General features: G+C 38.4%; 1 protein-coding gene across 1 annotated transcript in view; it reads right to left on the bottom strand.

The window, feature by feature from the left end:
* Positions 1–15,149, bottom strand: part of SLC2A9 (solute carrier family 2 member 9) — a 314,145-nt gene that overhangs the window by 59,000 nt on the left and 239,996 nt on the right. The window lies entirely within an intron of this gene.

The raw sequence follows: 15,149 nt of genomic DNA, 5'->3' as shown, positions 1-15,149 counted from the left end.
TATGCAATGAGGAGGTTGATCTTTATGGTCCATTGGAATTCTAGATCCAATAAAGATTTCTATTGTTTTACTCCAAAGCCTTCCTCCAGTACCCCACAGACAAAGGCACAGATGGCTAGGGAAAGCATAAAATGCCTTATTTCCCCAAGCCGGTAATTTGTAACAGCAGTCACGACTGCAACACCAGTCAGAAAGCCCATTATGAAGTCGGTTATAAACATCTAAAACAAAAATAATCAGCTGGGGTGCCAACTTGATTGGTGGAACTCATTACTTACCATCTCTGAGCAAACATGTCCCCCATGCAATCAGATGTCAGGTTTGTTATCTCATCATTACTGAATAAGAGTTGGAGATAGGCAGTCCATTTCTTCCAGCATGCAAGATGAGAAAACAATGAAGTGTTGTGTGATAAGGTATTTAAGAATATGTTAGCAGCAAAGTTCTCCCTGGGAATCTTTTTTTTCACAGTGAGGCAGTGTCATGTATCATGCAAGATAGGGTAGTAAAAAGTGCTGGATTTGGAGCCAGAAAGGCAGGGAAATAACCACAGTTTGTATTTATATAGTGTCCTAAGTGCTTTCCTCACAAGAGCCCTGGGATAGGCATGGCATAAGCATAATTTTCATCTGCAGTTTTCAGATAAGGGAAATGAAGGCCAAAAAGATTAAGTGAGATGATGAAATGGGCAGACATTTCATGTCTACAATCACATGTACAAACTGACTACATTAGTATTAATTAAAACTTCAAATGATTTTCTCCTCACCCCTCCCGAATGGCCCTAGAATTATGAGGTAGAGGAGAATGATGGAATGGGGTGGTAGAAGAAACAAACTAGAAATAACTTCTTTACCAGATATTCTTTCGCTCAGTGGAAAGAACCCTGAATTTAGAATCAGAGGAGTCATAGTAAATTTTTTTTTCAGATATTGAATAGCTATTTATTTTCTTCATCACAAAAGGGATACTTAAAACACAAAATACTTTAAAGCTCACACTGACAAATACTTTGGCATGAAGCAGTAACCCATCACTTTCATTATACTTTCCCAGGAGGTGGATATTGAAAGCATTTAACAATTTGTGGGACTGATAAACAAGGTTTGTAATTTTGCCTCAGGCTGTATTGTACAATGAACTTAATTGAGGTCTATGACTTCTGACCAGTCAGGAATGCATGATTCAGCCTCCTGTCAAAGGTCATCTCATCTAGGAGGCCACAGATACAGGAAGCACCTTTTCCTGCCAGCACCTATGTCTTTCAATGACTTGGAACCTATTGAACTGAAGAGCTAAGTGCTGAGGCTAGAAATATCAATTGTAGGATCCCTGTTTGGGCAGAGAATGATATACAAGCTGAACAGGCAGCCAAGGACCCAAAATCAGTCTCAGGCAAGTACGCTGCCATGTGTCAGCCACCTCCACGAGTGCCAGCAGGGTAGAGTAGAGCTATCCCCAAACCGCTCCACAGCATTCTGAGGGAAAGGATGCCTTATAGCAAGCAGCATGCTCTCAAGAGAAGAGAGGATATAGACTCCATTGTTTGAGCTGCAGTTTAGTGCTTATCATATTCGGTGCCTTCTGACTCTCTCCTTGAAGAAAATAATCATAGTATATAGGGGAGAGATTCTCGTATGATCTAGAAGTCTTTGGAATCTTTCTTTTATTAACCTTGACCTATATTTGCCAACATCGTTTTCACCATCCTTCCCTTTGCCCACTTTTGCACTGCAGGCCCTGAGGATTAAGACACATGTTACTTTAATTTGGAGGATCTCCTCAAATTCTTCATAGAATCTCTCTATCGCCTCCACCTCTGCAACAGATGTTTTCGTTTGTGTCCAAGTCTCCCCGCAAACTACATTTTCTTGTTGCCTTTGGATGCACTATGAAACCAAGTCTTCCTACTCCTTTATTTGCCTCTCCAAAGAGAATCTCATGAGGCAGCCAGCCATTTAGCTGCAATTTGTTTATATCTTCTGGCTCCATTTATAGTGAGAATGCCAATATTAATATAGTGGCATGGAATAAAAGATAGGAAACTGACTTCATTGTTAGGATGATAGAATTCAAGGACTGCTTCATGACCCTGTGCATGGAACCCAGCTTCTCAGTGCCCCAGACTAGACTTAAAGACTCTTAAGTCATCAAGTATTTGCCAATCTGCTGAGGTTTCCTCACCAGGAGCTTCTAACACCAATGAAATCACAGGTCTGGACCTAAAAGATACTCTTTCTAGTAGCATGTTAGTTATTGAATAGAGATGATGATTATTATTATTTATAAATACATATAAATGTAATAAAAATAAAATAAGATAAAATAATAAAAATATAAATAGTAAATAAAATAAATAATCCTAACAGTTATATTAGTGTCTGGATGGCTTGTAGCATCTCTGCCCCTCTTTTTTTTCCCTCACTCCATCACTACCGATGTGGAATTGGAAAAGGGCAGCGTTCCCCTTCCTTTATATTTTCCTTTGTTTCATAAGTTGCCGTGGCCAATGAATGCATCAGCCCAGGGATGATGACATCCCTCTTGGTACTAGGTCAGTATCATGCCTGACGACTGCGGCTCTGCAGAAGGAGATAGAGCTTGGACTCCTCTGGTACAAGCTGCAAGGACTCAGGGTAACCTCCCTGCCTCAGAGTAGCCGCTGGAGTGGGACTTCTGTGAAGGAACCTTTGTAAAATGCGGATAAGAATACTTACACTCTCTGCCTCATAAGACTATTGCATAGGAAGCCCTTTCAAACTGCAAAACACTACAGAAATGCGAGCTATTATATGAGAGATTAAACTGGCGATTTCAAAGGTCCCTCGCAGCTCTAAGATGCTGTTTTGATCACGGACTCTCAAGTTCTCTCGGCACATTCCTTTCAAGTGCATTTGAAAGGGAGCACTAAATCCAACAGAAAAGCTTCAGATATTGAACAAAGCTTTAAATGAAGAATAAGTAATTCACCACAGGTTTGTGGTACCGAACCGAAACTTGTAACAAAATTGAAAGCAATCAAAGGATGATATACCTTGATGCTTTATGCTTCTGAAAACCCTGTTTTGTTTTCTGATCCACAGTTTCACAGCTTTGGAGCTGTGAGGGACGTGGGAGCAAGGTCGCCTAATTCAACCCCTACATTTTGCAGATGATGAAGCTGTGGCCCAGCTGAGGTGTCAGGTGACTTGTCTACGGTTGCACAGGGAGAAAGCGACAGAACAAGGACGCGATCCAGGTCCCAACCACAGGCTCTTCCACTGTGCTAAGCTGCCTTTCTACTTCACCCAAAAAACCCAAAATTTAGAGTGAATGTGGAGATGACTGAAAGCTCTGCATTAACTGATTCATTCAATTATTCAACAAAGTTATTAAAAACCTACTGTGTATAAGACACCGTGCTTGGTACCAGAGATTATAAAAATATCATAAGGACCTCATGGAGTTTATGATCTTGCAGGGCTATAGGATAAGACAGGATATGATGGCATAGGTTTATAGAGCTGAAATGTACCTTAAAGGACATAGATCAACCCTTTCATTTGTACAGATGAGGCAACTAAGACCCCAGGAGGTAGAATGACTTCCTTCCAGCCACCTAAGTAGTAAATGGCACAGCAAGGATTCCAACTAAGGCATAATAACAATAATAGTAATAATAATAATAATAATAATAATAGCTAGAGTTTATATAGAGTTTTAAGGTCACCTCATTTGATTCTCACAGCAACCCTGTGAGGCAGGTGCAATTATTACTGGAAATAGATGTTATTATTATCCCTGTTTTACAGATGAGGAAACTGAGGTTAAGTGACTTGTTCAGTGTCATACAGCTAGTGTCTGAGAGCAGATTTGAATTCAGGTTTCCCTAAGTCCAGAACTCTATCTCCCTAACTACTTTATGGCTCCAAACCCAGTGTTCTTTCCCTACATCAGGCAAGCATACAAGCAGTACAAAACACATGTACATTCCAGTCTTTTGAGCCCCTTTGATTTCATCGGTGTGGAGATCCCCTCATGAGCCATCTATCCCTTTAGCTACAACTTCCTTATATCTGCTGGCTTTATTTGTAATGAGAATGTCAATACTAATATAGCAAGGTAGTATAGCAGATAGAAAGTTGGTTTTACTGAGTTCAAATATTGCCTCTTGGACATTCTGGCTATGACCCTGGAAGTTTGTGCAGATTGAAAACACAGATTTAAAAGAAATTTCAATAAATTCCTAAATAACAGACCCACCCTAATTAAGGGAAATAAAACTGTTTTGGGTCACTTTCTAATGTCCTAGGTTGATAATCAGTGGAAAACCACATCATGGTTTACATTTGTATAGGGCTTGAAGGCTTACAAAGTGCTTTTGTCACATCAGATCCATCTACCTTCATTTCATAGATTAGTAAACAATTTGGATACATAAAGTCATTTGTGCACAGTTATGTAGGTAGGAATGGTGGGAGCCTGTCTTCTGGCTCTGAGTTCAAAGTTCTTGCCATTTAGCCATGTTATTGTTGAGTCATTTTTCAGTCATGTCTAACTCTTCAAGACCCCATTTTGAGTTTTCTTGGCAAAGATACTGGAGTGGTTTGCCATTTCCTTATCCAGCCAATTTTACAGATGAGGAAACTGAGGCAAACAGGTTAGGTGACTTGCCCAGGGTCATACGGCTTGCAAGTGTCCAGAATTTGAAGTCAAGAAGATGAGTCTTCCTAACTTTAGGCACTCTATGCATTGTACCACCTAGCTGCCCATCCTTTTAGCTATATTGTCTAGGTAATAGCTCTTCTTTATACTGAAAATGCCTGAGGAGTATTGAACTCTTCACAGTTCTTTTGTTCTGATGTAACATAGCAGTTGCCTTTCGGTTTTCTTTATATATCACCACATTTAAATAGTCTGGTAACCTTTACTGAAAAAAGAAAAAGAAAAAAAAATCCCATGTTTGTATCTGTGAGGTGGTGAAAATGCAGAAAGAGCCAAGTTTGGAGTCAGAAAGACCTAGACTAAAATCTTTTGATTCTAGGGCAAAGTGCTTAACCTTCCACTGCCTTAAGTAACTTCCTTCTAAAAAAAAATTATAATTCTAAAAATGATTTAATGGAGATTTGCAAAGCACATTGTTATGAACTCTAATTCCAAATTCTGGAATAAGAATGTATCCTATCCTTTCCAGAAGTATAAAAGGACACACAGGTATATTTAGGCATACTTGAAGTACAAAAATCCAGATTTTGAAGATTGGAAAGGGATCACAGACCATTTAGTGACTAGCCACTCCTCCTACTCCAACAAAATTATATCCTTATCTGCTTTGTATTTAATTATTTCTCAGGGAACTTTCTAAGACTCTAATGTGCAGAATAGGTGCTTTACATTGGTTGATGGAGTACCAATGTAATCAGAGGTCTTCTCCCTTCTCAAATGTTTATATCTATATTTCTGATAACTTTTAAAATCCTTTTTTTTTAAATACCCTTTGTTGTTGTTTTTTTTTTCCCATTTCACCTTGCACAGGCTATATATTTCATATTGGATTGTGACCTCCATGAAGTCAGGCGCTATGCTGCTTTCTCACCTTTGCATCTTCAGCACTGAGTTCCATGCCTTTCACACAGGGTAAATGCCTAATAAATGCTGGTTACCTAAGACGACCCATTTGCTACAACCAAATCCCACACGCCATGGCTTCCAGATTTTTTTTTATCATTCAGTTCATTCTCTGTTCCTCATTGTCTTTGATAAATTGAGGTTCCCAGACCTGAACAGAATATTCTCGAAGTGACCTGGTCAGCAGAGTGATCCAAAGGGATTTTCAATTTAAACTTCTCATCTCTTTGTAGGATCATCTGGATATATTCAAAAGGGAAAAATAATTGGCATACGGAAGTATAGCAAGAAAAGTCATATTTAGGAAATGAACAAGGCCACCTATTGAGGGCTCTCTATCCCTCTGATTCTAAGAAAAGATTGCATGGATATCTGTGAACTAGGTATTGGACTTCCTCTACATGTGAGTCACCCATGAAAAGACTACCTGAGATATTTTTCTATGAAAAAGGCTTCATATTCAAATTCTCTTAATAGATTGCCTTCCCCCAAGCAGAAGAGTTTCAAATGGAATATCTTGATGCTCTGAGGTTAGATTAGTAAGCTAATCATGAAAACTTTACTGATAGTTAAAACAAGAGACCAGCTAGTCCCCATCATTTGGCAGTAGATCGGTAGTTGAGGTCAGACTAGACATGGGATCAATCATTCAACCAACAAGTATTTATTGGATGGCATGTGATCCATTCTCTCTCCATCCACTCCATATCTAGTGCTTCTAAGTGATTCTTACTAAATGGTAAATAATGGTCCCATCTGAAGCCCCTTCATCTAATTTGTGGGCCCCTTACTGTCCTCTGGAAGTTGGAATGTTGGGATGTGGCATAGAATCTTCCAGGGGAGAGTGTAGTCCCTAGTGTCAGCTGTAGGTTACTAATCAAATCGCTTAACCTGGTTTGGAAGACCCTCTACAGTCTGACTCTAATTTACCTATGCAATCTCATGTCCCTCTCTGTGTGTTTGGTGAAACCTATGGACCTCTTTTCAGCATAGAATGTTTTAAAATGCGTAACACAGAATACATATGATTGCAACAGAAACCAAATATACTGAAATACAATTCTAAAAATATAAAAAAGATTGAATTTCTGATATAGTAATATATAGTAGGGATGCTAGGTGACTCAGTAGATAGAGCACTGGGCCTGGAGTCAGGAAGACCTGAGTTCAAATCTGGCCTCAGACACTAGCTGTGTGACCCTGGGCAAGTCACTTAACCCTGTTTGTCTCAGTTTCCTCACCTATAAAATGAACTGGAGAAGGGAATGGCAAATTACTTTAGTATCTTTGCCAAAAAAAACAAACAAACCCCAAATGGCGCACAAAGAGCTAGACACAACTGAAAATGACTGAAAAACATGCGGCAACAAGAATGATAACTACAGTTATTTCAAAGTAGAAATGAGTATAAATGATATTTTGAAATACCTACAACAATTATAATGTGAGATGAAAATCCTTGTGATTTCTATTGGTGATAAAGTCACAAGAATTGCTTATTGTGTTTTGTTGCCTCACATTCACAGTGGAAGAAAATGCTAGATTTCAGTTAGACATTAGTGAAAAATGAAGATGGAATTTTTCTCATCTAAGTTCACACACCCCTTGAGGGAAGAAAATGGCTTTGGGATCACAGTGAAATGTGAAAGCAGAGTGGTACACAGGAAGGAATACAGTTCAGAGACCTTGATTCTCATTTGGACATTGCCAGCAGTTCACCTCAGGCAAACAAACCACCTGATAGTGTAGGTCCAGTTCCAATGAAAAAAAGTCTATGATTCCATCAATCCACCATCTTCTCTGTGTGTGTGTGTGTGTGTGTGTGTGTGTGTGTGTGCGTGCGCGCGTTTGACTAGAAAGCTTAAATCGGTCAATAGATAGCTCCTCATCACTTACTTTTCACTTGAACATGTTCTTTTCTCTCTTCTCTGTATCCTGCCAGAAAATTACACCCTTAAACACATTTCTTCTAATACAGAATTGGGCCACTTAGGACCATTCAGTCCAATGCTAGAAAAATGAGGCTGTAATAGAATGACTAGGTATTAGTGCATAATAATATATTACCCATGTAACAATAACAATCTTTCTTAGAGACTCAGAGACCCACTAGACTTTTCTAAAACCTGATGCTCTGCCATAGGGAGACTTAGGGATCATAGAATCTCAGCGTTCTGGAACCTAAAGAAGAACTCTCGGAACTCATCAGATCCACTCACTGAACCATCATGGCCTGAGCCATCAGGGGATGTAATAGCTAATAATAATAGCTAGCATTTACATAGCACTTCAGGGTTTGTGAAGAACTTTCCAAATATTATCTTACTTCATCCTCACAACAACCCTGGTAGGTTTGCCTTGTTATCATCCCTATTTTACAGGAGACAAAACTGAGACAGACAGAGGTTACAAGTCTTGTTCAGGGACACACAGCTAGTGAGTGTTGGAGGAAGGATTTGAACTCAGGTCTCCCTGATTCCAGGTCTAGGACTGTATCCACTGAGCCACCTAGCTGCCTAGATAGCTTTCTTGAATATGAACTTTACTCAGTAGGAAATAAGGAACTACTTTTGAACAGAAGAATTGTGCACATATAAAATACACCTATGTATAGAGGGAGGAAGACATAGATTTGGTATGAGAAAAAAAAAAAAACTTCTTAAATATTAGAGTTTTCCAAAGTAGAATGGACTACTTCTGAGGTAGCGGATGAGTAAGTAGAAGATGGTGGGATCCTTCTTACCGAAGGTCTTCAAGTGGTTTACCAGATGATAATTTTTGGGAATGTTGTAGGGAATTGCTATTCAGATAAAGAGTTGGAAGAGATGCCTAATTCTGGCCTTTCCAATTCAGCTTCTGTGATTTGGCAACTCGCCCAGTCACTTGATGGTAAGTGTCATAGCCAGGACTGGAACAAAGGTCTTCTGAATCCTGGTAAGTCCAGTGCTCTTTGAATTCTGATAGGCTAGGAAGGATTTCTAAGAAAAGCAATTCTCTTGATACTAAGAGCCTACATGTGGGAATTGGGGAAGGAGGTTGAGATTGGGTAGGAAGGAGTATTAAAACAAAGTAAAATGAATAATGTTTTATAGAAAGAGTACAAAATGAGGGACCATGGAAAAATATTATTTTCTATTTTAGCCTATGCTGCCGTATAATTCAGTACTTGGGTAAACGCATATACAATTAAGAATACCAGGGGAAAATGGAAATATTTGTGAGAAAAAAAACCTCCTCTCTGCTTCATTAATTAACAAACAGTTAATAACCCATACTCTGTGTATCTAACTTCAATTTGCCCAGGATTAATCATAGCACTTATTTAAATCATTTAAATGAATTCTTCTTCACTGAAGTATAAAGCAATCCCCTTCCTCGAATACTAATTAGCATACTTTGATACACACTGAATTCCAATCTAATTTCTTTGGTTGATGCTTTTAGAATGAGTTTTTAGAACAGAATTATGCCATTTGGACTTTTCCATGCAATGCTTTTTTTTCCTATCCTTCAGAAAAGCAAATGTTTAGAAAAAATAAGGAAAAAAGGATATAAAAACAGATAGTTTAACCTTACTAATGCCTATTAAAATACATTTTCCTTTTGACTACTGATGGATCTGGAAAATAAATGAAAAGGTAAAAAAACAGTTAAACTATATCAAAGTACATATATCAGGAATCTGTCTTGTTCATTTGTTTTCTTTAGAGGAATTTGCTACAGCATTATACATCAAAGGAAGATATCAGATATAAATGGAATTTGTTCTACAACTTGTAGTTAAAAACCTCAGAGTTGAAATGAATGTTGGAAGAGTCTAGCCTAATCTATGCCCGAGCAAATAAGCCATCTGAATAGTCTTTTTTTCCACTACTTATGAAGATATCCAGTGAGGGGCAAAGCACTTGGAAACATATTCCCCACATCATCTCAAGACATTGTAAAGTACATGCTATTATTATCTTCATTTTACACATAAGAAAACTGAGGCTCAGAGCAGTTTAGTGAGTTGCCCGTGATTACACAGCTAGTAAATGTTAGAGGTGGAATTAGTATTCTAGCTTACTTCCTGTCAAACATTGCTACCATATTTTATCACAAGACTTCTATCCACCACACCTGTTACACCTTGACTATTTCTCTTATAAACCCTATATACCACCCTAATGGTCCTACCCCATCATAGAATGTAAGTTTCAGTAGGAAAGGGATTTGTTTTCATTTATGTGTTTGTATGTCTTGTGCCTAGCACATAGTAGGCATTTAATGAAAGCTTGTTGAATTAAATTGAATATTACACTTGAGGCAGGACCAACATGTATGGAATGTTGTTTAGGTAACATTTGTTTAGGTAAACAGGCAAGTTACAGAGCAGCGATTTCTGCTTCATAGAAGAGGATACCATGTTTAAATTGATAAATAAACAAGGGTTAAAAAAGCCAGGCTAGATTGGTAGCAGAGTGTCTCATAGCCCTGAAGTCCAATGTTCAGAGGTGAGTGAGAAACCTAGGTTTAGTACTCAGCCCAGAATTTCTGTTATATTAGATTAAGCAGCAAAATGTGGGTAGACCTGGGAAGTAGACCATTCATGTCCTAATCTGCCTTCTCCTAATAGCTGATACCTTCTGCCCTCTCCACAACCTGCACTGAGAGGAACAGATGAGGTTTTCTATGGCTCCTCATGACTCAGTTATACTTTCCAGGGTGTGGACCTGTATATTAGACATTTCAAGGTCCTCAGAGAACAGAGCAAAGAGATCCCCGAGGAGTCAGAAGACCCTTGCTTTCCAGAAATGTCAGTGAGCAGTATGATGGTATAAATTATTAAGACTAAAGCATATACACTATAATACAAATTTTGGAAAATTTGACCAATTCTGGTCATTTGATCTTGGACTTCAAGCCACTATTCACATAATTAACAAATATCTCTTAAGCCCTTGCATAAGTTCTGTAGGGGATGACAAAGGAAGGATGAAATCTTAGTCATAGAGATGTGTACCTGCATGACCTTAAATAAATTGCCTAGCTTCTCTGAGCTTCAATATTCTCATCTGTAAAATGGGGATAGTAACATTTTCTTATCTACTTGACAAGGTGTTTGTAGGGGGAAAAACTTCACAAAGCTTTAAACACTAAATAAATGTTAATTATTGTAGTTATTTTTGTTATTACTATGTGCAAAATACTGTGCTTAAAGCTGTCTATATACAGATGAAAAAACCAAAATAGTTCCTACTCTCAAAAAGTTTACAATATAATGGCAGAGAAGGGTAGGTTATGGCACGTACCAAAATAAAATGATTCATGATCAGAATATATGACATGTAGAGGAACCATAAAAGATAAGTAGTCAACATATTTGAAAAAGTAATTCTCAAAATGAGAATTGTAAGCTATTAAAATGTTCAAAATACTTGCAGTAAGAGAAATGAAAATGAACCTTCTTCTATACAGCAACCTTTGAAATAGCTGAAGACCACAATGATATGCCCCAGTCTCCTTTTCTCTAGGCTCAGGATGCCAGCTCTTTTAACTGCTCATTATCAAACATAGATGAATAGTTAAAGGACTCCTTCACCTTTCAGCTTTCTCTGGGCATTTTCTAGCTTGTTAGTATGATTCTTAAGACTGAAAAAAATCCCCTAAAAGACAAAACAACCAGCAAGAAGAAACCTAAAAGGAATTTCAATTCCAGACCTTCATTCATCTGTGAGCAATTCTAACATACTCCAAAGATAAAAGAAAGGATGCTTTTATAACTGACAAATATTAAAATACAACCAGAATAGTCATATTTTGCAGGACCATTTACTGAAGACCCTTTTAAACCCTCTGATTCAAAGAAAAGATTCCATCTACATGATAGAACAGGTCATTGATTGCTCTGAAGTATTTGCCCATTTAAGAAAATACTGAGGTTTTTTTTTCTCTTTGAAAATGACTTGGATTTAATGTCTTCTGATAATCACAGATTATGGAATTAGAAGGGGCTTCAGAGATCACAAGTCTACCTCAGACTTGAACAGGAATCCTTAGTACTATATCCTTGAAAAGGCTCTAATGGAAAACCTCTATTGGTAAGGAACTGACGACCTCTCAAGGTCAGCCATTATACTCTGTGTTACCTCTGTTAAGGAGTTTTCTCTATACCTGGCCTAAATCTGTTTCTCTGAAGCTTCTCACCTCTGGCCCTAGTTCTACCTCTAAAGCCAGGCAGAACAAGTCTTGGCCTTCTTCCATTTAACAGCCTTCAAGTTCATTGTACTGTGTCTGCCTTAAATCTTCTCCTCTCCAGGGGTCCAGTTCATTTGATCTATCCTCCTGTACTTGTTATTCTCTGAGCCTGCTTCATTTTCATATCTTCTCTAAAATTTAATCCATTGAACCAAACATAATGCTCAGATGAGATATGACTGGGGTAGAGTACATTATGGATGTAATTGTAACCTCCCTTGCTCTGTTGATGTAGCATATGGTAAGATAAATGGGGATGGACTGGCCTATGGCAGGGGTGGAGGGGAAGTCTTTGAAGAATATGTAAACTTTCCCACCACAGTTTCAGTCCAAGTGACCACGTGGAAGACTGGGGTGAACCATGATGACTCAAAGCTTTGCTCTACGTGATGATGAACAGTTTTCTAATTGGCTGCTGAAGCCAACAGAAGTGATGACTCAGTGGTTTCTGACTTAGAAATAGTTGTTTGTACCAAAGGGGTCACCCACCCTTACGTCTCTTCTTCTGGTTTTTTTTAAATGGATGGACCGTGTGGGATTGCCTCTTAAGAGCCAAGAAAAGGCATGTATGGTTGCCTGGTCTCCTAGTTGGCCTAATGTTAGCCTCAAGCACAAGTACTGCTGAAATAAGCCCATAACTAGGGTGAAGTTGCTTCTGTTTAGTATTTGTTGTTTCCTGCTTTTAGGTGAGTGAGGTAATCTAGGAGATTTCCAATCAGTGATCAGAGCTGAATGGCAACAGTAGCCATAACACCATAGCAGGAGAGGCTGATGATAGTGGAAGTGGAAAGATGGTCACTGGAGGACCATCAATAGCTACGGGTATCTTGACTTTTTATGGCAGAAAGAAATGTAGTTATGGACTTTAGGAAGGCATTGATCCTTAGATCATAGCACAAAGCTACAGAGGGCTGTAATCTACTAAAACAAAACAAACATTAAAATAAAAAATAACAAACAGAGCTTTTCCACACAAACTGTGTTCCCTCCCTCCATCTTTAATCAAAGTGCACTGAGCTTTACATTTATTCTGATACACACACACACACACACACGAGATCGGTTGCCACTTTTTTTTTTCAGTAGATTACAGTAGAAGTCTTCACTATAGCTCTCTGCTGAAACCCAAAGGCTAATTCTCTATATAGAGGGTTTAGAGGATCCCCCACAAATAGTCCTGCAAAATAGGATCATTCTGGCTATATTTCATCATATATCACATATAGAAGCATCCCTTCTTTTACTTTTTGAGTATATTAGAATTGCTCACAGATAATTAAAGACTTGAATTGAAATTCCCTTTGAGCTTCTCCATGCTGGTTAATTGTCTTTTGGGGCACTTTGTTTAGTTCTGAGAATGACATTGACAAATATAATTTATATTTTATTTACAAATGGATAAAATATGTTATCTGTATATTTATAGAAATACAATATTCATATATATTTATTGCAAATTATCTCACATATGAGATAATAATAACTAATATTTATATAGTGCTTTAATATATAGCTTTAAGTTATTGTTTTTGTTGCTGTTACTTTAATAAGTGTCAGAATAAATATATGAACCCAGATCTCTTAAGTTCATATGAATTCAAGTCCAATATTCTTTTCACTATGTTTCTTATAAATTGATATCTGAGTGTGAGAGCTGAATTATAGAGTGTGAGAACTGAAATAGACCTTACTGGGCATATATGAGGGTGGGGGAAGAAATGCCTCTATCTTTGCTACACTATCATGTAAAAAAATGGAACTTGCTTGAAAGGCCACTGGCCACCTCCTGTTTCACCTGGAATTTCTTTCTCTTCAGATTGTAACTTGATCTCTGTTGAGTTCCTGGGCATCTTTACTCTGGTTTCCATATACCAATTATTACATGTTAGGGACAGACCAGGCCACGTGCCATTTTAGCTGCTTCTCTCCCAGCAGTTTTTCTCCCTGTTCCATTTCAATTCTTACATTTTCAGGTGTCTTCGGGGTGCCTATCCTCCTATGTGCAATACAGATCTTGCTAAGCTAAAAACTCCCTCTGGAGGTCTGTTATCACCTTCTCACTGCCAGCCTGTCTCAGCTGGGATTTCATTTTTCAGGCTGCCGATAACTTGCCACCTGGGGCTTAACAATGTTGTAATTAAAAGACTTAGTCTTTTCAGGCTCTGCTCATCTGCCATGCCCTGAGAGTACAGGTACTGGGAACTTTCATGTCAGTTTTTGATTGAGGCTCCATCAGAGCTAGTTTTAGGAGCCTGAAGTCCTTCTTGCTAGTTTGAATTTTGTTCTCTCCTCTGGAAAAAAAAGAAGTCCTCAAATCAGAATACAAAGAGAAAAATAATCAAGTGACTCATCATCGGTTGTCTTGATCTTTATCCTGCCACTGGACTTTGACAACTCTGGAAGAGTGAATGAGGCTGGGGACTTTGTTCGACTCTGCCTCAGTTAAATCCAATTCATGCCCAAGTCAAGACAGCACCCTACAATGTCGTTGGTCCTCTTCAAAAATGAAAGATGAACAACCACAGCTGATGTAGGATCATAGAGTTAGAGCAGGAAAGGGTTGAGGTTCATCTTATCCTGCTCTCCCATTTTAAAGACAAAGTTGCCAAGTGCCAGCTCTATTGGTAATGATTCTGTCCATCATCAAGGTTGATCCTCAGAAAGTAAACTGAGGAGAGTTTAAGTGAGCTGGGATGTGAACTTGTATTTTCTGACATCAAATCCAGGACTCTTTCTACTCTACTACACACCAGATTTGACTGTGGATGCCACATTACTTGGGTCAGACCTCTCAGAATGCCTCTCATTGAGGGATTTACTCTTCTGGACCCCTTTAATTCCTCACAGGATCAAAGAATCTCAGAGTTGGAAGAGACCTAAGAAATAATTTATTCTAGACCACACCTGAAGAATGACTCTCCTTTATGCTATCCCTTTCAAAACAGCAAAGTAATTCAGTGAAAAGATTGCTGGAATAAATCAGAGGACCTGGGTTCAAATTCTGGCTCAACAACTTACTGTGTGTCCTGGCTCAAGATGAGCAACCTCATCTCTCTGTGCATTGTTTTTCTTATCTATAGAATAAAAGTATTGGACTTAATGGCCTCTAAGACCTTTTTTTTAGCTCTAAATCTATGGCCCTATGCTCATTTAGCCTCCACATGAATACCTCTGGAGACGGAAAACTCAGTACCTTATTCAGAAGCCAGTTTCCTTGTTGGATAATTTTAGTTATCAGAAATCTTTTCCTTAGCTTTCCTTATATCATTCCTTATATGATATTATGCTGTCCTTTTCATCTGTTG

Source organism: Phascolarctos cinereus, unplaced genomic scaffold (assembly GCF_003287225.1).
Source record: "Phascolarctos cinereus isolate Bilbo 61053 unplaced genomic scaffold, phaCin_HiC Scaffold_9;HRSCAF=440, whole genome shotgun sequence".
NCBI classification, from domain to species: domain Eukaryota; kingdom Metazoa; phylum Chordata; class Mammalia; order Diprotodontia; family Phascolarctidae; genus Phascolarctos; species Phascolarctos cinereus.
Note: the sequence above shows the minus strand (reverse complement) of the source record. Positions and strands in the feature narration are given on the sequence as shown.